At 40.8% G+C, this 23,598-nt stretch overlaps 1 non-coding gene across 1 annotated transcript; it reads left to right on the forward strand.

The window, feature by feature from the left end:
- Nucleotides 1-2,434: 2,434 nt before the first annotated feature.
- Nucleotides 2,435-2,541, forward strand: LOC112746433 (small nucleolar RNA R71). Its single transcript, XR_003174318.1, has one exon. It is a non-coding gene; the product is annotated as a small nucleolar RNA R71 (small nucleolar RNA).
- Nucleotides 2,542-23,598: the final 21,057 nt, after the last annotated feature.

Genomic DNA, 23,598 nt, shown 5'->3' on the forward strand with positions numbered 1-23,598 from the left:
ACTTCTTGCTTTTTATAAACTGTGTTCAAAAGGAACACCAAACTTAATGTTTGGTCGTGCACCTTGAATGAAAGATGGAATACAATTTGAGTAAGATTTGGGAGTGCCTTCAGGCACACCAAACTTAGAGACCAATTGTAATTTACATGCAATGTTTAGTGCACTTTATCAATAGTTGTCCTGAGGATTCAAGTTCATGCATAAGAAACCATGCTTTATTAGATGTAAAGCAAAGCAATAAAGAGTAAGGATACTAAAACATGGGTTGCCTCCCATGAAGCGCTTCTTTAACGTCACTAGCTTGACGGTTGTCCCTTGTTAGGGTGGATTGTAGTGCTTGATGTCTTCTCCTCTCACTATGAAAACGTCCCCATTTGATTCCTTCATGACTTCTAAATGTTCCATAGAAAGAACTTTCCTGATTGTGAACACTTGAGGGAGCTGGGAAGGAATGGTTTTGAGGCCAGGTGGAATTGGCAGATAATGACTTGATATCACTTCATCTCCCGGAGAGAAACCTTCAGTGGGAATTTTCTTGTTTCTCCACCCTCTTGGCAATTTCTTTACAATTCTTCCCTTTCTCTTGAAGCTTTCTTCATTGACCCTTATGTCAGGAGGATCCTTCTGATCTGTTTCTATTGATTCTTGTGGCTTTAACTCTTGCAATTCTTGTTTGCTTTCCAAGGACTGTTTCAGAATTTCAGCTGCTGGATTGCTTTCCTCCAAACACGGATGGCTACTCTCATCCTTAGGTTTTTCATGTTCTGGTTCAGGCTCAGATGCAGGTTTGAAAACATTGAAAATGAGCTGTTCATCATGTATTCTCAAAATTAGCTCTCCTTGTTCTACATCTATGAGTGCTCTAGCAGTGGCTAGAAATGGCCTTCCCAGAATGATGGGGTGTAGGTAATTTTCTTCCATGTCCAAAATGACAAAGTCTGTGGGGAAGAAATAATTTCCCACTTTCACCAGCACATTCTCAACTACCCCCTCAGCTTGCTTCTGAGTTTTGTCAGCCAGTTGTATGATTACATCAGTGGATCTCACCTCATTCAGTTGTAGCCTCTTCATAAGAGTCAGAGGCATCACATTTATGCTAGCTCCTAGATCACAGAATCCTCTGTCAATTTTTGTTTCCCCTATGATGCAGGGGATATGAAAACTTCCTGGGTCTGTTTTCTTAGAGATTATATCCTTTTTGATGAGGGCACTGCATTCTTTGTTCATTATTACAGTTTGTCCTCCCTTCAAAACTCTTTTCTTGCTCAGCAATTCCTTTAAATACTTGATATGTGTAGGCATCTGCTGGAGAATCTCAAGAAAGGGAATATTGATATGGAGAGACTTAAATGTCTCTAAAAACCTTGAATAGGTTTTCCCTTTTTCACCTCCTCCTAACCTCTGAGGAAATGGTGCTTTTGGTTGGTATATTTCCAGCATGCTTTTTTGCAGTTCCTTGGCTTGCTCAGTTTCACTTTCCTGCTTAGCTTCTTCCACACCTTCCTTCAAGATTTCTGGCTCCTGCTCTGAGGGTCTGATTCCTTCTTCTTCTGAGACTTCCTTCAATATGGTGATGGCCTTGCATTCTTCCCATCTCACTCTCTTTTGTTCCCCTTTAGGATTCTTTTCTGTGTCACTAGGGAACACTGCAGTTGATTTGGGGGCCTGTTGAGATAGCTCTCCTACTTGAGACTCCATCCTCTTGAGTTTTTCACCATGGTTTCTTAAGGTAGCTCTCACATCATCCCTGAAGCTTTTCAACTCAATTATGTCCTGACCCATGTGTGCCAGCATTCCTTCTATCCGGTTTAATTGATCTTGAAATTGTTGGTTCGGATTAGGTTGGGTAGGTTGATTATTTTGGCCTTGATATGATGGTTGTGAGTAAGTGTTTTGTGTGGCTTGGTATGATCTTTGGTTGGAATTTTGGTATGTGGAATTGTTATGTTGGTTGTGGTTGTAAGGTTTGTGGTTTTGTGGTTGGGTTTGTTGGTTCCCCCACCCAAAGTTTGGGTGGTTTTTCCATCCTGGGTTGTAAGTGTTGGAATGTGGATCATATGATTGCCTTTGTTGGTTTCCCACATAGTTGGCCTCTTCCCAATCACCTTCTTCAATGCTTACTTCCTCTTGATCTTGTGTGTGTATTGCAGCCACTTACTTTGTTTCTAATTGCCTGGTAAGCTCTGCTAGTTGCTTGGCAAACACCTTGTTTTGGGCTAAAATTGTATCAACATGGTTCAGCTCCATGACTCCCTTAGTGTTGTGTCTCTCTGAAGCATAGTAGTACTCATTCTCAGCCACTGTCTCGATCACTTCAATGGCTTCTTCCACAGTCTTTTTCCTGTTCAATGAACCTCCTGATGAATGGTCTACAGCCTTCCTTGATTCATAAGAAAGTCCATCATAGAAAATATGCAATTGCACCCAGTCATGGAACATTTCTGGTGGGCATTTCCTTGTCAAATCCTTGAACCTCTCCCATGCCTCGTAGAGAGTTTCACCATCTTGTTGTCTAAAAGTCTGAACCTCAGATCGAAGCCTATTGACCTTTTGTGGGGGGTAGAAACGTGCCAGAAACTTGCTTTCCACCTCATCCCAGGTTGTTAGGCTCCCCCTTGGGAATGATTCCAGCCACTTAGCTGCCTTGTCCCTAAGTGAAAATGGGAACAAAAGCAGTTTATAGGCATCTTCCTGGACTCCATTGGACTTCACAGTGTCGCAAATTCTCAGGAATTTTGTGAGATGTTGGTTTGGATCTTCATTAGCACTCCCACCAAATGAACAATGATTCTCCACAAGTGATATTAGCTGTGGTTTGAGTTCAAAATTGTTGGCCTGAATGGGTGGTTTCTGAATGCTGCTACCATAATTCCCAGAGGTTGGGTTTATGTATGAACTAAGAACCCTCCTCTCAGGAATGGCATTGTTTCCATCAGCTCTCTCATGGTTGTGTACTTCTCTATCCATGTTGAGATCTAAAGCTTCCTCAAAATTGTCCTCAGATTCTCCTTCAGATTCTTCTTCTCCCAGTACTCTCTTCCCTCTTGCTTCCCTTCTAAGTCTATGAAGGGTCCTCTCTGGTTCGGTATATGGAGGAGTTGATGTCTCTCCTCTCCTACCTGTCATACAAGAACACAGCACAGGCAATAAACAAGTGAAATACTCTTGGTTAATGGAAGAGTATGGTTAGAGCAGTTGAGGAATTAATTCAAACAGTTAGTGAGTCAGTGAGTTAGTTGCTTGAATTTAAAGGCATAAAGAAAGAAAGCATGTAACAGAGTGCAGAAATTAAAATTCAACAAGTAACTTGAACTGAATTAACAAAGCAAGAAAAATGCTCAATCTAGTTAACTTCCAATTTGAGAATTGTCAATCGAAAACCAATCCCCGGCAACGACGCCATAAACTTGATGCGCATAAACTAGTTATGCTACGATTTAGGAAATTGCACGATCGGCAAAATTCCTTCCGGCAAGTGCACCGGTTATCGTCAAGTAAAAACTCACAATAGAGTGAGGTCAAATCCCACAAGGATTGGTTGAGTGAGCAATTCGGATTAGAAGTATGTTCTAGTTGAGCGGAATCAAGATTTAGATGAGAATTGCGGAATGTAAAATTGGCGGGAAACGTAAATGACAAGAAATTTAAATGGCGGAATCTTAAATTGCATGAATTAAAGAGCAGAAGCTAAATTGCTGAAATTAAAAGGGAATGGGGGTGATTGCATGAATTGAGTTGCAGAATGTAAAGAGAAAGTGGAAATCAGAAATGGGGAATTCATTGGGTTATAGGAGATATTGAGATCTCCGAATCAAAACATGTTTATCTCTTCCTCAACCAATGCCTTCATTGAATTTTGCTTGGCAATCTTATATGATTGGATCCCAATCCCTTGGCTCACCAATTCTCTCTAAAAACAAACAAATTCCCAATCCCTTGGTTTAAATGTTCATAAGAAGAGATGATGCTCGATCACTGATTATACCACACAGTTTCATGAACCACAATTTGGTAGGATTACATGTCACAATATCCATCCAAACCCCAATCCAATTCACTGTGAGAAAGCTTCTCTAGCATGAATCCTCCATTCCTTTCCCAAGGTTCCGAAGGATTCCAATTATGGGTAGTTTCTTTCCCAAGACAACTACCCAATGGAATTAGATCGAGAAGCTTTCTAACAAAATTCAAGAGAAAAGATTGAAGAAGAAGATAAACTATTATTGATTCATTGAATTACAATAGAGCTCCCTAACCCAATGAAAGGGGGTTTAGTGAGTCATAGCTCTGAATTCAATTACAAAGATATGAAAACTAGCAAAATGAAAAGGTCCAAAGTCCTTCCTAACTTAAATTCTATCCTATTTATACACTTTCTATATTGAGCTTCTGTTGTGTTTCTTGGGCTTTGAGGCCTCTCCCTGCTTTCCTTTTGCTTTGGGTTTATGATCCATAATCTTGATGAGGCTGCTGATCCAAATTCTGTAACATTCATTGAGCCAACTTAGTGATAATCAAGTAATGACACATGACTCAACAAATTGAAATTCCAGACTCATCAATCCTTCAGGCCCAATCCATAAACCATGATATTCAATTGGGTTTCATACCAGAATAAGTTTAAGTTAATGTTTGTGCTCAAATGCTAACTTAAACTGCAATATTTTTGGCCCAGAAACCTTTTCTAATAGTGGCGTTTAAGTTGCAGTTTAAGCTTAAACTGCAGCTTAAACGCCAGACACTTCCAGTGATGCCTTTTGTGGAAGCACGTTTAAGCTTCAGTTTAAGGTTAAACTGAAGCTTAAACGTGGAAATGGAAGAAGGCAGCCCTGGAGGGTTACTTAGTCGAACACGTTTAAGCTTCAGTTTAAGGTTAAACTGAAGCTTAAACGTGGAGATAGGAAAGGCAGCCCTGGAGGTCGAACACGTTTAAGCTCCAGTTTAAGGTTAAACTGGAGCTTAAACGTGGAAGTGGAGAAAGGTAGCCCTGGAGGTGTCGAACACGTTTAAGCTCCAGTTTAAGGTTAAACTGGAGCTTAAACGTGGAAATGGAGAAAGCAACCCTGGAGGAGAAACTTGGTCAAACACGTTTAAGCTCCAGTTTAAGGTTAAACTGGAGCTTAAACGTGGAAATGGCTCCCTGGTGCCTTTCTTACTTCTGGCGTTTAACCTCCAGTTTAAGGTTAAACTGGAGGTTAAACGTGGAAATGCCCCTTGGTGCCTTTCTCACTTCTGGCGTTTAACCTCCAGTTTAAGGTTAAACTGGAGGTTAAACGTGGAAATGCTTCCTGATTGGAATTCTCATTCTGGCGTTTAACCTCCAGTTTAAGGTTAAACTGGAGGTTAAACTTCAATTCCAGCATTTCTTAGCCTTCATGATTCTGGCGTTTAAGCTCCAGTTTAGGCTTAAACTGGAACTTAAACTCCACATGTGATATTCAAGCTTCCTTTATTGATTTTGTTGCTTCCTTGCTTAGCCTCTTCTTCCCTGAAATCATCCAAACAATTGCATCAAAGTCTTGCAAAATTTCATGAGAAATCTTCCATTCATAGCATTCAAGTAATATAACTAAAAACTCATGGAATTTGCATCAAAATCTTCATGTTTGAAGGATTTAAGACAAGTATGACTATTTGGCCCAAATGATTACTTAAGGCTCAAGAAAATGCATAAAACAACTAAAACTAACAAAAAAATGCTAGTGAAACTAGCCTAAGATGCCTTGGCATCAGGACGCGGTCGCGTGGGTCAATTTGTGCCATTGGCACGCCTCCAGCCACACTCCAGCCGGACTCTCTGTTCATTTATTTGTTTTCTCCACCCCCTTTGCGACGCGGACGCGCCTCTCATGCGATTGCGTCGCGTGGCAAAAAAAATTTTTTTTTGATGAAATATAAAGACATGTAAATGAAAGAGCACGAAAGCACTAATAAAGAGAAGAGTTATGGAAGAAGAAAAACTAAAAGTGAAGAAAAGAACAATCATACCGCGGTGGGTTGTCTCCCACCAAGCACTTTGCTTTAACGTCCGTAAGTTGGACGCTCCACTAGCTCAATCTGCTGCGATGTGGGGATCTTCCAAGCGGAAGATCTCCAGCTCTTTATTTTTCTGCACCTTCTCACCATGGTACAGCTTCAAGTGTTGGCCATTAACCTTAATAAGTTCAGAGCTTGAAGGATGGCTTAGGTGATAAACTCCGTACGGTTCAGCATTCTCTATTCTGTGTGGACCTTCCCATTTTGATCTCAACTTACCGGGCATGAGCCTTAGTCGAGATTTATAAAGGAGGACAAAATCTCCAGGTTGGAACTCTTTCTTTTTGATGTTTTGATCATTCATAGCCTTCATCTTTTCCTTGTATATTCTGGAGTTCTCATAAGATTCTAGGCGAAGGTTCTCCAGTTCCTGCAGTTGCAACTTCCTTTCAGCTCCGGCATTCTCAATTCCCATGTTGCACTCCTTAACTGCCCAGAAGGCTATGTGTTCTATTTCAACTGGGAGATGACAAGCTTTTCCATAAACCAAGCGGAAGGGACTCATCCCAATGGGTGTCTTGTATGCTGTTCTATATGCCCACAGTGCATCTTGTAGCCTGGTGCTCCAGTCTTTTCTATGAGGCTTTACTATCTTTTGCAAGATACGCTTAATTTCTCTGTTCGACACCTCGGCTTGCCCATTAGTTTGGGGATGGTAAGCGGTTGCAACTTTATGGATTATCCCATGCTTCTTCATCAATCCTGTTAGTCTCCTATTACAAAAATGGGTGCCTTGATCGCTCACGATCGCTCGTGGTGATCCAAAGCGACATATAATATGGTTTCTCACAAAGGAAACAACAGTGTTAGCATCATCAGTGCGGGTAGGAATTGCTTCCACCCATTTGGAAACATAATCCACAGCTAACAATATATAAAAATATCTATTAGAATTTGGAAATGGACCCATGAAGTCAATGCCCCAAACATCAAAAATTTCACAGAAGAGCATATATTATTGAGGCATCTCATCCCTTCTGGATATATTACCAAATTTCTGGCATGGGGGGCAAGATTTACAAAACTCAGCAGCGTCTCTAAAAAGAGTAGGCCACCAGAATTCGCAGTCTAAGATCTTTCTAGCTGTTCTTTGAGGGCCAAAATGTCCTCCACTCTCAGATGAGTGACAGGCCTCTAAAATGGACTGGAATTCTGATTGAGGCACACAACGTCTAATTATCTGGTCAGCGCCACATCTCCATAAATATGGGTCATCCCATATATAATATTTAGACTCGCTTTTCAGCTTGTCTCTTTGATGTTTAGAAAAATGTGGAGGAAATGTGCGGCTAACTAAATAATTAGCAACAGGTGCATACCAAGGGATTACCTCAGATACTGCTTGCAGGTTGTCAAAAGGAAAATTATCATCTATAGGAGTAGAATCATTCTTAATATGTTCAAGGCGACTCAAGTGGTCTGCTACTAAATTCTTATTACCACTCATATCCTTTATTTCTAAATCAAATTCTTGTAACAGCAGTATCCAACGTATAAGTCTTGGTTTGGATTCCTTTTTAGCTAATAGATACTTTAGAGCTGCATGGTCCGAATACACTACTACTCTAGTACCAAGTAAATAAGCTCGGAATTTATCCAGAGCAAAAACAATAGCAAGAAGCTCTTTCTCAGTAGTAGTATAATTAGACTGGGCAGTGTCTAAAGTCTTAGACGCATAGGCAATAACAAAAGGATCCTTACCTTCACGCTGAGCCAGCACTGCTCCTACTGCTGGTTGGAAGCATCGCACATGATTTCAAACGGCTGACTCCAGTCTGGTCCTCTCACAATTGGGGCTTGAGTTAGAGCAATCTTCAGCTTATCAAAGGCTTGTTTGCAATCCTCACTGAACTCGAACTCAATATCCTTCTGTAGTAATCTGGATAAGAGAAGTGCCACCTTACTAAAGTCCTTAATAAATCTCCTGTAGAAACCTGCATGGCCAAGGAACGAACGGACTTCCCTCACAGAAGAGGGGTAAGGTAAACTAGAAATAACATTCACCTTTGCTGGGTCTACAGAAATGCCATTATTAGATACCACATGTCCTAATACAATCCCTTGTTTTACCATAAAGTGGCATTTTTCGAAATTCAATACAAGGTTTGTATTAACACATCTATCTAATACTCGAGATAATCCATCTAAGCAAAGGCTAAAAGAATCACCATAAACGCTAAAATCGTCCATAAAAACTTCCATACAGTCCTCAATAAGATCAGAGAAAAGACTCATCATGCACCTTTGGAAGGTAGCTGGTACATTGCACAAGCCAAAGGGCATTCTCTTATAAGCATAGGTCCCAAAAGGACATGTAAAAGTAGTCTTTTCCTGATCCTCCAGAGCTATATGAATCTGGAAATAACCTGTGTAACCATCTAAAAAGCAATAATGTGATTTTCCTGACAGGCGATCCAACATTTGATCAATGAATGGAAGTGGGTAGTGATCCTTACGGGTAGCTTGGTTGAGACACCTGTAATCAACGCAGACTCTCCAAGCATTCTAAACTCTAGTTGCTATGAGCTCTCCATGCTCACTCTTCACTATAGTGACTCCAGATTTCTTGGGCACCACTTGTACTGGGCTTACCCATTCACTGTCTGAAATGGGATATATGATACCTGCTTCCAATAGTCTGGTCACTTCCTTTTTGACAACTTCCAAGATGGTGGGATTCAATCTTCTTTGGGGTTGACAGACAGGTCTTGCTCCCTCTTCTAAAAATATTCTGTGCTCACATACTTGAGGGTTGATTCCCACTATGTCTGCCAAACTCCACCCAATTGCCTTCTTATGCTTCCTCAGTACATCAAGTTACTGCTCTTCTTGTTGAGAAGTCAGTTCCCTTGCAATAATAACTGGAAGCTTCTGCTCATCCTCAAGATAAGCATATTTGAGATGTGGAGGGAGAGGTTTCAATTCTAACTTTTGATCATGGGCGGGCTCTGGATTATCTGGGGCTTGTGAAAATGGCGAAGTGCTCCCATTGTCTGTTCAGAGGGTCCCCACACTTGGACCTTGTCCAGTGTGCCTCTCTTCAAACTCTTCCTTTTGAACTTCAGCCACACTTTCGTCTATGACATCACACTGGAAGATAGAACAATCTTTTGGGGGGTTGTCAATGACTCCATTCAGATTGAAGATTACTATGCGGCCATCTATTTCAAAGGAGTATGTTCCTGAAAAAGCATCCAATTTGAATTTTGATGTCTTCAGGAATGGTCTTCCAAGTAGGATTGATGATGGCTTATCTGAATCATTGTGGGGCATCTCCAAGATATAAAAATCAGTGGGAAATGTGAGCCCTTTAATGTTCACCAAAACATCTTCAGCAACTCCAGCCACTGTAATAATGCTTTTATCTGCTAACACAAAACGAGCTGCTGACCTTTTTAAGGGAGGGAGCCTCAAAACATCATATATAGACAAAGGCATTATACTGACACATGCTCCTAAATCACACATGCAATCATAAATTATTATACCACCAATAGTACAACTAACTATGCAAGGACCTGGATCACTACATTTTTCAGGTAATCCTCCCATTAAAGCAGTTATAGAACTACCTAAGGGAATAGTTTCTAATTCGTTAATTTTGTCTTTATGGATACATAAGTCTTTTAGAAACTTTGCATATTTAGGTACCTGCTGAATAACATCAAAAAGGAGAACAGTTACCTCAACCTTTTTGAATATCTCTACCATTTTAGGATCGGGTTCCAGCTGCTTCCTGGGCTTCCTTGCAAGTTGTGGAAATGGAATGGGAGTGGTGTTTTCTGTGGTGCATGCGCTTTTTGGTGCTTCCTCCTGTGGTTGAGCTATCTCTTCTTCAGCTATGTCCTGTATATCCTCTTCCTCTTCAACATCTTCGATTTCTACCACCTCTTCAGCTGAGGCGTATTCTGGTGAGCTTGGTTCCTCCTGATTCCTCTCCTGCAGTGTGGTTCCGGACCTCAGAGTGATGGCATTAATGCCTCCCTTTGGGTTGGGTAATGGTTGAGAGGGGATTCCAGTGGTGCTTGAAGGTTGGTTATTGGAATTTTGTGCTGATCCAAACTGTGTCATAAAAGCTTGCATAGTAGAGGTAAGACCATTCAGACTGGCATTAATACTATTCATGATGTTGTTTCCCATGGTCTGTTGTCTTTTCTCAAAAGATTGTAGTAGATCTTTATTAGAAGATAACGAAGAATGAGTAAATTGAGAGGTCTGCTGCTGATTGTTCTGTGGTCCTTGGTTCTGCCTCAGGTGAGGTGCTCTGTAAGGTTGATTTTGCTGCCTGTTATTGTTATTGTTCCACTTCTGATTTCCCTGATTATCTCTGCCTCCTCTGTTATTGTTGTCCCTCCAATTCTGGTTTGAATTGTCCTGCCATCCATGGTTATTATTTCAACTTTGATTGTACCCTGGGTTGGGATGGTCATAGAAGTTGTGAGTGGATGCCACCATGTTGTCTTCTTGTTGGAGCTGCGGGCATTCATCAGTGTAATGGCTATAATCAGCACAGATTCCGCAAATTCTTTGTGGGACTAGTTGTTGGTTTTGCTGTGGTGGAGGAGGTTGAGCTTGCTGAGCTTGTTGATTCAACTGCATTTGTTTCAGCAAGTTGGTCATTTCATAGATGCTTTGAGTTAGAGCAGCAGTCTCTCTGCTAGAAGATACTTCTGCAACAGCTTTTGAACGGCCTTGCTTTTGTTTGTGGTTCCTAGTGGATTCAGCTAAATCACTGATCAATTGCCAAGCTTCATCAGTGGTCTTGTACTTCTTCATAGACCCATTGCTGGCACTTTCCAGTATGGTCTTATCTTGGGGCCTCATACCCTGTGTAATATAGCTGAGTAGCACGATCTTGTCAATCATGTGGTGGGGGTATGCTTCCAGAAGATTATTGAAGCGCTCCCAATATTCAAAGAGAGTCTCATTGTCATCCTAAACAATTGTGGAGATATCCTTCCTTAGCTTATCAGTAACTTCAGATGGAAAGAATTTCTCCAGAAACTCCTTTCTGAGTGTATCCCAGTTGGATACATTTGCTAGAGGTTGAGTGTAGTACCACTCTCTTGCTTTTCCCTCAAGAGAAAACGGAAAAGCTTTCAGCAGAATTGAAGTTTCATCAGTGCCATCACGCCTGACAGTAGAACAGGCTGCCTGGAAATCTCTCAAGTGCTTGATAGGCTCTTGAGCAGGTAGGCCATGAAACTTGGGCATCAAATTTAGCAGTGCGGGCTTTATTTCAAAATCTGTAGCTACCGCCGGATGATGCGCTTGAAATGGTTGCATTGTAAAATCAGGGGCTCCTTCCTCCTGGATGGTAACTCTCCTAGCTGCCATGTTTTCTGCACGTAAAACAACCGAATCAGTAGAATGGGGGCTGGTTTCTTCCTTAGATTCACTTTCAGATCCGCCCTCAGAGCGGGCTAACTGGCGCTGTTCTCAAGCGCGGATCAGGAAGTGAACGCGTCATTTGACGGAAGAAACATGCAGCTCATAGTAGCAAAATAAAATAAAATGCAAATAAATAAATTCTAATTAATAAAATTAACACTCTATTGCAACTCTCCGGCAACGGCGCCAAAAATTGATGAGACGCAGAAGCTGGTGAATTAAAAATTATTAAAATGGTTACGTTGCAAGTATAGTTCTTAACTCACCGAAAATCTGCCTATCAATTTAGAAGTATGTCACAGAGAGTTTGAATTAAAAATTACCGGGAGTTTTAAGTCCCCGGTCGTCTCCCAACGAGTTGCAGAAAAGTGTGCTATCTTATTAATCAGATGTTCCAAGAAGTTGAGCTAAGTAAATTGGAATTTAAATTGAGGAAATTTAAATAATATGAATAAAAGCCTTGATTGGGAGTTGATTAGTTGGAATCTTTATTATGGATGGAATGATTTTAAGATTGATTTATAATTAATGGTTGCTCTGTTTGGTTATCCTTTACTATGTAAGGGAAAGTCAAACAAGTTGGAATGCTAGATCTGTTTACAAGTTGTAACCCACTTAGTTCAAAGGGATTGGCGTTGGTGACAGGGTAACAATCCAACAATTAACCCAATTACAAATTTTCTTTCGATCCTTCCAACTCAAGAGTTCCTTTTTAATCAACTCCCCATCAAGTAAAGAAACTACTCACGCATTGTAAATAATAAATCCATAACACATGAAAGGGGATTAAAAGAAGACATGATTATTGGAATTGAAATTGAATTAAAAAGAAATAATCCTTGCATTAAATAATCATAAAAGTATCTGAATGACAAAATTGAACAAAGCAAAGGACATAGAAGAATGAAACCAAGTTAAGAAAGCAAACTAGAATGACGAAGTCTTGATGAGGAAACAACTCTTCTCAATGTTCCAATGCTAAGATCAATTGAAAATTTAAAATTCTAAAACCCAGAGAGAAAAAAACCCAAGAAAGTAAAACTAGATCTAAAACTGTCTCTGAATGAATGTGTTATTTGTTTCTGCATATTCTCTGACTCTAGTCTGCTGTTCCGGGCCGAGAACTGGGTCGAAATAGGGTCCAAAATCGCCCCCAGCGAATTCTGCAGATTATGCAGATCGCACATGTCATGCGATCGCGTAATCCATGCGGACGCGTCATTCGCGCTTTTCCTTTGCCACGCGTTCGCGTCGTCCACGCTACCGCGTCGCCAGAGCTTTTCCAATCCGCACGGCCGCGTGAGCCAGGCGGCCGCGTCACTGTGATTTGCTCTCCTTTGCGCGGTCGCGTGAGCCATGCGACCGCGTCACTTCTCGCTGGTTATCTCCTCAAATTCTTGTGTTCCTTCCATTTTTGCTAGCTTCCTTTCCAATCTCTAACTCATTTATGCCCTGTAAAGTCTGAAACACTCAACACATAGATCACAGCATCGAATGGAATAAAGGAGAATTTAAAATAAATAATTAAAGTCTCTAGGAAGCAGTTTTCAAACATGTAATAAATTCAGGAAGGAAATCTAAATGCATGCTAATTTAATGAATAAGTGGGTAAGTATCATGATAAAACCACACAATTAAACACAATATAAATCATAAAATAGTGGTTTATCAACCTTCCCACCTAACCTATGTAATGACCTATACAATTAAGCACTAATCTAACTACCCATCCTCTTCACTTTTTACATACTCATGCATTTTTCTTTTGATTATGACACATATGCATTGATCTTTATTGAGCTCCACTTTGGGATATTTTGTCCCCTTTTTATTTTTTTTCTTTTTCTATATATTTATTATTTTTTATTATTTTTATTTTTTTTATTTTTATTATTTTTATTTTTTTTAACTACATACAAGAGCATCAATGCATAAGGTTTATATATTTAATCAATTATATGAGTATGCACCCAATTCCCAAATATAGAAATACAAAACACTCTTTTATCCCAACCAATGTTCCCAATCTCCCAAACTTGAATATAAAACACTCTCACTAGCCTAAGCTAATCAAAGATCCAAACAAGAGACTTTATTGTTTTCCGCTTTAGGCTTGTAATGTGCTAAAATAAAGAACAATTGGGTTAAGCATAGGCTCAAAATTGGTTAACAATAGAAAGTAAAAAGTAGGCTATTTAGGTAAATGAGCTAATGAAATAATGGCCTCAATCATATGAACGCATATATACAAGGAATAATTGGACATATAGAATTAAACAAATCAAGGATCACAATCATTGGAGAAGAACAATTTCACACAAGAAGGAAAAATAAGTAGCTATAAGATGTAACCACACCAATAGGCTCAAAACTCACAAGCTTATTCTTAGCTCAAAAACATGATTCACAAAAGTATGAATTCAATCAAGTTCCACAAAAAATTTTCCAATCAGTTGGGGTGGTGGCCTCTAAATAAATTCTTTATTGGAAATTCTATCATTTTGACTAAGCCTATCCTAAATGCAATGTTGTGATTAAGAATTTCTCAAATTCCTTAGTTTACCCTCTTTTCCAATCAAAATAACTTCTTTTATGCACAAAAGGGGTTAGCTAAGTTTTCAATAATTCAAAACATTTCCAAATCACAACCACAATGCTAAAATGCAATATATACAATAAAAGTGTGCAACAACCAAAATAAAAGTATCCATGCTAGCAAGTATATACAATAATCCCAAAATAGTGCAAAATAAAGTAAAATAAGAGGAACTAAGTGATAATGTCCAAAAAAAATGTTCACCAAATCCACTGACGGCGATGTCGGTGACGTTCCCATACTTAAGATGAAGCATCGTCCTCGATGCTACTGATCAAGCTCATGGTGAGTGTCAACGATCGTATCTGTCTCCTGCTGTATCTCAGACTGAGACACCGGCTCCTCGGCATGCTGCGGAGTATCCTGGGTAATCTGTGTCTCTGGAGGTGTCTGCTACCGCACTGGCTCCTCAACATGCTCCTCCGTGTGCTCAACCTCATGCTCTGCCCCGTGCTCCTCCTCATGATCTAGCTCATCGGAAGCAGGAGAGTCGGGGAGAGGGGGTAGCTCAATGCCCTGGGAGACAAACACCTGGTCGATGCGATCGAGACGTTGCAGGATACGACGCTCGCTGCGCTCCATAAAGCGAAATAGGTGCTGTACTATCATGTAAGTCGGCTCGGGTGCTGGTGGTGGTAGAGGTACTGCTGCTGGTGCTGTAGAAGAAGATGGTTCTGCTGCTACTGTGGAAGATGAAGGTCTGGTTGCCTCCACTACTGATCTAGCCCGAGAGCGGCGCCTGGATGGGGGCTTCTTGTGCACCTATGTACCCCAAGGAATAGTAACCTCCTTGTCATCCTCGTCTAGGGGTGGCAGAATTGCATCATCATCCCTTCATGGGACGCCAGCCAACTCAACCATCCTAGTGACCATGGTGGAAAATGGTAGAAGGCCACGAATGTGAGCTCGCCACATGCTTCTCCTGATCAGCCGGGGGAAATATACCTCCTTCCCCTCCATGACACAGCCAATCAGAAGAAGCATATCCATCGAAATCTCAAAAAAGTGTGTGGTGGGCAGGACATAGTGGGAGAATATCTGCTGTCAGGTCCTATCCTCTCTAGAGAGATAAGTAAACAACATCCCCTTGGGCCTTGTGTTGGTAGACTCCATCACCCAAGGGGTGTCCGGGGTGGCAATAATGCTCTTCAGTGCCTCATAATCAAAAGTCATAGTATTTATTGCTATATCTGCCGGCTGGTATGCACATGTATCACCAGTCTGAGGTAAACACTGCAATACTCCCTCAATAGCTACCTCAGTAATCAGGATCTGCCCACCCCGTAGGTGCACTGAATCCAGAGTCTCCCAAAAGAAGTTGCAATAAAACTCCTTGACCCATGAAATATTGATCCGTCCCAAATCCCTATCAATAAAGTCAAGGCCCAATCCCTGAATACGGGCCTCAATGGGTTCCTTCAGGTCGTCAGGTAGGGCCAATTTCTTCTCAATATTCAGGTTTGTTTTCCAATAAGTGGGAAAACGGAGCTCACAATAAAGATTTGGGAACATATATGTATCAGTGGGTGGTAGTAGCTGATTTACTTTGTCCACTTTATTTAGTAGATATTTGGCATAGTGGGCATAAGGAGAGAGGGTAAGGGCTTGAGACTTCTTCCTCTTTTTTGAGGTGGTAGCCTTTTCTTTCCTTTATCGGCCATACTGAAAAACAATTACGATATATAAGCACTTAGCCAAGTAGAGAGATAGCAAGCAAGTAATGGCATAGTCATGAAGTGAGGTAAAAGAATGAAAACATGGAATGCACGTAACCACAGGCCAAAGAAGGAGAAAAAGTCACAAACCAAGAATTCCAACATTAAACACATCATGCTTGTTTATGTAGTACAATGAGCATCATACTCAAAAGAATGGTCAATGTGTTAGCTTAAACCAAAAAGAAAGTTAGTCAGGTAAAACAAGTTAGAAGTCCAAAGGTTAGGGGTATGATTGGCATTGTCTCAATTCAAGAGAAATTCAAAAAAAAAAAAAAGAGAACAAGCATGTTCACAAACATGAGGAGGAAGCAGTCATTGATGATGAAATATGAAATTGCAAAAGAAGCAATTAGTTGAAAGTAAGTCATCAATCAAAGCCACGGTCATTGGTAATGCAATAATTGGTGGTGACAAAATGAAAGTCCATTTTGTGTAACTAGACAAGGTGAAAATCAGTTAGAGTGAGAAGGAGTTACACAAGTTAAAAGAACCAATTGTTGCAAAGCCATGAACCATATTCAACAAAATTGCAAGTTAGATCAAATGATGAGTGAAGCACAAGTTAAAAACATTTGATTATGTTGAAAAGTGTAAGCATGGAATGGTTCAAGGCAAGTTTCGGGAAACATAAGAAACACGGAAAAGCCAACCCAAAGGCACCTAAGAATTGAACTTGATGTAACTAAGTGAATGTTCAGTTCCAAAGGCCCAAGGTCAATTGTGGGTGACATGTCTAAAAGCAAAGCAATTTCTAGAAAATTGGGCAGCATTTCGACAGCAATTTGGAAGTTCTCGGATAGCAAATAGCAGCAGAAATAAGTCATATGAGTATACATATCAATATTTAAGCAATCAAAGAATGCGCATGGCTCGGGCAAAATCAATCTAGCAAGGCAGCAGTGAAACTGAATACAAAACAAAGCACACCATGCATCACTCAGCATGTAACATCCAAACAAATAAACACAAACGAAGCAATTATCAGGCCTAGAATCCTCTAACCACAACTTAACTACCTAACCGCAGTTATATCTAGTTATCCTAACATGCAAAATATTCAACTAACTAACTAAAACTAATTAACAAAAATTAATAAAAGCAGTAAATAAAACAGAGCAGTGGCTCAGGCTATGAAACCTGGGAACAGAGGTGCAGAAATGGCAAAGGAAGACAAGGGAGGACTATACGTAGCACTGCCCGGAATGGTAGCAACGCCACTCAGCAGTGGTGGCGGCACAGAGGGCTTTGAGTGGCGGGGCGGGAAACAGAGCAAAGGTGTGAGCGGTGAAGAGAGAGAGAGAGAGATGGAAGGATAGTGGCGACGGGAGAGGAAACGGTGGAGGGGGTAGGGTGGGCGATGGCTGAGGGTTCGCTGGCGACAATGGTCGTTACGGTGGTTGATGGCGGTCACGGGCTAAAGTAGAGCAGGGAGATGAGAGTGGGAGCAGAGGAGAGGGAACGGTGAAAGAAAAGAGGAAAAGGGTAAACGGAGAGGGTGGTGGCGACGGCAGGGCGGTCAGCGCGGTGGTGCGAGGGTGAGGGAGAAGAGAGAACGTTGGGGGGGAAGAAGGGGGTTCTGTGAGTGAGAGTGTTCTCGCGTCCTTTGGAGTTAAAAATTTTGAATCTGCGCACATGCGGCTGGATGAAAAGAGTGAATAATGCGGCAGCGCAAAGTGTGCGTTTGCGTGGGTGGAAAAATAGGTGAAGTGCTCGGAAGCGGCAAGTGCGCCATCGCACATATGAAAGATATGGGTATGGGCGCAGGCGCTGCAGTACGTGTCCGCGCGAATGGGAGCTGGGCTGTGGTGTGACTGGGAAAAAGAGTGAAGGCGCGAAAGCGTACCGTGTGCCTGCGCGCGGATAGGAGGAAAGGGCGTGGGCGCGGACGCGTATCGTGAGCATCCGCACGAGGTGAGTTGGGCTAAAGGCTCATAGCCAGCCCAGAGCTAGCACAAGTCTCGGGTCCTTGGCCTGGAAATAGTTTTGGCAAATCGGCGCGCACGAGGCATGTGTGCGGGCGCGCGCATATACAAACCAAGGACATGGACGCGTCAGCGCGCAGTGCGCGCACGCGTACATGCAGTTGTTCAATTGGCCCAGCTTTTGCGCGAGATTGGCCTAACTCTCTAGAAAGAGTATGGGCCTGCATATACGTATGAACGCGGACACGCACAGCGTGCGTATGCATCCGTGGCACTTTTTTCTGGTCAATTTTCAAATATAACAAGGGTTACTTGCCCCACAAGCAACCTACAACCAATTTATTGAAACAAATATATGGAAAGATAACTATCTACAATAGTAACTCAATTCACTTTTTAATCAGAAAATGTAAGAGGGTGAAAAGAGTTTACCATGGTGGGGTCTCTCCCACCTAGCACTTTTAGTTTAAGTCCTTAAGTCGGACATTTTGGGAAGCTCTTGTCATGGTGGCTTATGTTTGTACTGATGCAAGGAGAAATTGGCGAATTAAAAATTGTTAAAATATATACGTTGCAAGTATAGTTCTTAACCCGCCAGAAATCCACTTATCAATTTAGAAAGGTGTCACAGAAATTTAAAATTAAAATACTGGGAGTATGAATCCCAGGTCGTCTCCCAACGAGTTGCAGAAAAGTGTGCTATTTTATTAGTCAGAGGTTTTCAAAAAGGTTTGAGTTGAGTAAGTAGGAAATTAAATTGGAAAATTTGAATAATGTAAATAAAAGCCTTGACTGGAAGTTGATTAGTTGGAATCCGTATTATTGCTGGAATACTCTCAAGATTAATTGACAATTAAAGGTTGTCCTGTTTAGTTATCCTTTACTAGGTAAGGGAAAGTCAAACAAGTTGGAAGGCTACGTCTGTTCACAAGTTGCAATCCACTTATTTAAAAGAGTTTGATGTTAGTGACTAGAAGGCAATCCAACCATAAACCCAATTACAATCTTTCTTTTAAGCTTTCCAACTCAAGGGTTCCTTTCAATCAACTCCCCATCAAGTTAGGGAACTACTCGCTCATTGTGAATGTAAAATTCATAGCATATGAAAAGGAATTAAAGAAAGACATTGTAAATAAAAATCAAAATAGTCAATTAAAAATAAAAGTGATCCTTGTATTAAATAATCCTAAAAATATTCCAATGGTAAAATTAAACAAAGCAAAGGACATGGAAGAGTAAAGCCAAGTAAAGAAAACGAACTAGAATGACGAAGTCTTGATGAGGTAATAGCTCTTCTCAATATCCCAATGCAAAAAGAAAGAGAAAATTCAAATCCTAAGAACTATGAATGTGTAGAGAGAAAAAACCTAGAGGAGAAGTAAAAACTTGATCTAAAAACTAAAAAGTGTGTAGAATGAATGTTGTTTTTGGTTTCTGCATGTTCTCTGGCTCTAGTCTGCTGTTCTGGGCCGAAAACTGGGTCAAAATAGGGTCCAAAAATCGCCCCCAGCGTATTCTGTAGATTATGCAGATCGCGCATGTCACGCGATCGCGTCATCCATGCGGACGCGTCATTCGCGTTTTTCCCTGTCACGCGTTCGCGTCGTCCACGCCTCTGCGTCGCTTGTGCTTTTCCAATCCGCATGTTCACGTGAGCCATGCGGCCGCGCCACTGCGAATTCTCCTCTTTCGCGCGGTCGCATGAGCCATGCGGCCGCGTCACTTCTTGCTGGTTATCTCCTCAATTTCTTGTGTTCCTTCCATTTTTGCTAGCTTCCTTTCCAATCTCCAACTCATTCATGCCCTATAAAGCCTGAAACGCTTAACACACAGATCACGGCATCGAATGGAATAAAGGAGAATTAAAATACATAATTTAAAAGTCTCTAGGAAGCAGTTTTCAATCATGCAATAATTTCAGGAAGGAAATATAAATGCATGCTAAATTAATGAATAAGTGGGTAAGGATCATGATAAAACCACACAATTAAACACAATATAAACCATAAAATAGTGGTTTATCAACCTCCCTACACTTAAACATTAGCATGTCCTCATGCTTAATTGAAGGAGATAAAATAAATAAGTATGAACATGTAGAAACTCCTGCAATGCAATGCAATCCTATATATATGAATGCAACTATATGATTCTTGCCCACTTGATCAAAAGTAAATAAGCTCTTCAAAACAATTACAAATTAAATTCCACTAATTCTATCATTATACAGTAAGACAGATAAAAGTGCAAGAAGATAGCTCATGAAAGCAGGGAACATGGAAATTCAAGCATTGAACCCTCACTGATAATGTATGTACGCTCTAATCTCTCTAGTGTATAGGGTAATCACTCTATCCTTCTCTAATCATGCTCTCTAACTTTTGTTCTTCTCCTAACCAATCAACAATAGTTAATATACTAATGCAAACATCATGAGGTCTTTTCAAGGTTGTAATGGGGCCAAGGTAGGGGTAAGGATACATATATGGTTAAGTGAGCTTATAAATTGAATCTTTAATTAACCCAAGCTTTAACCCAACCTATATATATTCAGTGTAACCTTAGAATTCATACCTAGCTACCCAGAATTCCCTTTTACACTACATACTCATGTATCAACTTTTTATTTTAATTTTATCATATGTGCATTGATCTTTGAATTCTTAATTCATCATTGGGGTAATTTTTGTCCCCTTATTTATTTATTGATTGAAATTTTTTTTTAGAAATAAAAATAAACATAGCTTATCAATGCACATAGATTTTTTTTTTAATTCTTATAGTTTCACATGAGTAGGTATCCAAATTCCCATTGTATTATCATGACACATTCCCTTAATAACTTTTGTTCCCACAATTTCCCATACTTAACTAGCACACACAATTCTATCTTAAGCTAACCAAAGATTCAATTTGGGATATACAATTGTTTTTCCGCTTAAGGCTAGTAATGTAGTGAAATATAGAACAAATGGGATTTAAAGGCTCAAAGTGGTTAACAAAGGTAATTGAAAAGGGTAGGCTTAATTTGGATAAGTGAGTTTAAACAAATAATATCCTCAATCATATGCAAGCATACAAACATAATAAATATTGGACATATAGGATGAAACAAAATATAGATTACAATCATAGAGAAGTAAACACACAAGAATAAAATAATTATGGTTAAATAATGTAACCATAAATAAAGGCTCAAATCTTCACAGGTTGTGTGTTCTTTAGCTCAAAAATCATGTTCCAAATACAACTTCAAGCAGATTTATCATAAAAATTTTTAAAACTTAGTGAAATTTTGTTCCAAAGATAGAGTCTTAGAAGAAACTTATTGTCTTTTCAATCAAGTAGAATATACATGCAACTAACCTATTATTATGCAATTTATCCTATTCTATAAAAAAAAGAAAATCTAACTAAAATATCCTAATTTATTGGTGCTAGGGAAGAGAAATTACCTCTGGAAGTCAGGTACTAACTGACCTCCCCACACTTAAGGCTTTGCACCGTCATCGGTGCCATCTGTCAAGAACAGAGGTGGGCTGGTAGCAGTATCTCCATAGTCAGGATCATCAGGGCTCCCTGTGCTGGTAAAAGAAGTGGAGTCCGGGGTGTCTGAGTCCGTGAATTTTCCCATGATCAGCTCCTTGAGGTATGTGAATCGGCGCTTGTTACGGCGCTTTCTCAGCTTAGCTTTCTATTCATGCCGATCCAACTTTTCAAGTATCTACTGGAGTAGTTGGGCTGTTGTAGGTGCTTGTGGTGTTGAAGAAGGAATATCTTCAACTGGTTCAGTAGGCTGGCTAATAGTGGCTGCTGGAAGTCTAAGGTACTTCCCGTTGGGAACATACTGATCATCCCGTGGAAGCATGACTTTGGTGTCCCCAGCTCTGTAGGAGACTCTGGCTGCTGAGACGAGATCTGAGACCAGGGCTGGAAAAGGTACATTGCCACCAATTTGTACGTGTCCCATGGCATTCCGGATATGTCTTGGTAGATTCAGAGGTTGGTCTGTAAGGATGCACCATAGTAGAACGGCCATGTCCGCAGTGAAGGAGGACTCGTGAGTGCTCGGAAAGACGTAATGGGACATGATCTGTGCCCATACGCGAGCCTCCAAGGTAAGTGCTGAAGCCGATAATCCCTTAGGGCGGGTACGATGAGAACAGCGTCCCAGTCAAATTGGTACATTTGGCGCTTTAGTGCGGCTTCTTGAAAGGCGTCCAATCCTTCTGGAATAGTGGGAAGACTTAGAGCTTTCTGAATAGCTTCTTCTATAATGGGAACTTGCTTCTGACGAACATAGACAGACTGCAGGGTTGGCAAATGGAAGTTGGAGTAGAACGCGACTACCCAAGAAAGATTGACCTGCCTTGGATGTCTCTGTAGGAAACCCCATTGTCTTCGGGCAATTTGCGGCTCAACGAAGGTTGCAATATTGGGCGGGAGGAGAAGAAGGTATTCGTTGTTGTAATTCCTTTCTGCCAGGATGGGGAACATCTGCTCACAGTAGCGATTGGGAAATCGCGCAGTGTCCTTTGCTGGGAAAGCTTTCTCTTTTTCATCAACCTTTATAATCCTCTTAAATCTCTTTGTTGAGGGCTTTACTGCAGTTGAAGAGGGTTCTGCCACTAATGCTCTTTTTGTACCTCTTCTTGCTGGTTGTTTGGGAGTAGCTTTCTCCTTTCCTTTCTTGGTGGCCATCCTGAAAAAGGGAAGAGAAAGTAAAATAAATTGAAAGGAATAGAGCAAGGAAGAGGGTGGTGTAAGTGATAAGCAATGCACAATAAAGAAGAATGACGTTAACACATGGTCCGGACGACATGGAAAAAGTCATCAATGGAAACATAGCAAGGGCATATAGGGACAAGTAAATGCAAGGGGTTTATTGGCATGCAGGCAAAGGCATGAGTAGCGTAGACCAAGCATTCAATGTCCAATTTAAATATGTTATCACTCGTAACTAACTATCACGTTTGTATTGACAATTAAATTCAATTAATAAAGTAGTAAAGGGATTTTGTGAAAAGCAAGCATTGAATATTAGAGTAGAAAAATGTAGAGAAGTTCATAATGCCATATGGGCTTTTTTACAAACACATAGCATGCATGTAGAATAAGCTCTTGAAAATAATAATTTGAACATGTAAGTAATGCCGTAAAAAGTAATAATTGTCAAACAAATTTACAACAGTCCACAAGCATATAATTATAAATAATGACTCAATTAAATTTATAAGACCAAGTAAAAAGGGAAAGAAGAAGAAAGAAAATATGTATAATGAAAAGAAAAAGGAAAGAAAAGAAAATGACATATAAAATAAGAAGAATGATAGAAAAGGAAGGATGGAAGAAGAAAATAAAACCTTGTTAATGGAGGTGAGAGAGAGAGAGAGTGAAGGGGAGATAGAAGGAAGAAGGGAGAAGGAAGAAATAAGGAGGGAAAAGAAAAATTAGGATTGGAGAGGAGAAGGATAAGATATTTTGGCAATTTAGGTTGAGCTGTGCGGTGCAAGCGACGCGGCCGCGTGGGGCACGCGTTTGCATGATTGCGCTTTAGTTCAGTTGACCCGGTCGCGTCGGGCACGCGGTCGCGTGACCCATGTTATGCTTCTGGCGCGAGTGCAGCCTCGCGCCTGCGCAACTCTCTGTTCAAATGTATTTATTTGCGAAATTTGGGGTGACGCGATCGCGTGGGGCATGCGATCGCGTGAGTGGGCTTCAGAAAGGAATGACGCGGACGCGTGAGCCATGCGTCCACGTGGATAGAATTGTGCATTTAGCACCAATCCAGCACCACTATCGCACAATAATTCGTTGTGCACCCTTTTTACGTCGAAAATCAGAGGACGCGGCCGCGTGGGTCACGCGGTCGCGTGGGAGGCCATTATTCCTATGTGACACGAATGCGTCGGAGACGCGGTCGCGTGGGTCGATT

The sequence above is a fragment of the Arachis hypogaea genome, chromosome 14 (genome assembly GCF_003086295.3).
Source record: "Arachis hypogaea cultivar Tifrunner chromosome 14, arahy.Tifrunner.gnm2.J5K5, whole genome shotgun sequence".
In the NCBI taxonomy this organism is placed as follows: domain Eukaryota; kingdom Viridiplantae; phylum Streptophyta; class Magnoliopsida; order Fabales; family Fabaceae; genus Arachis; species Arachis hypogaea.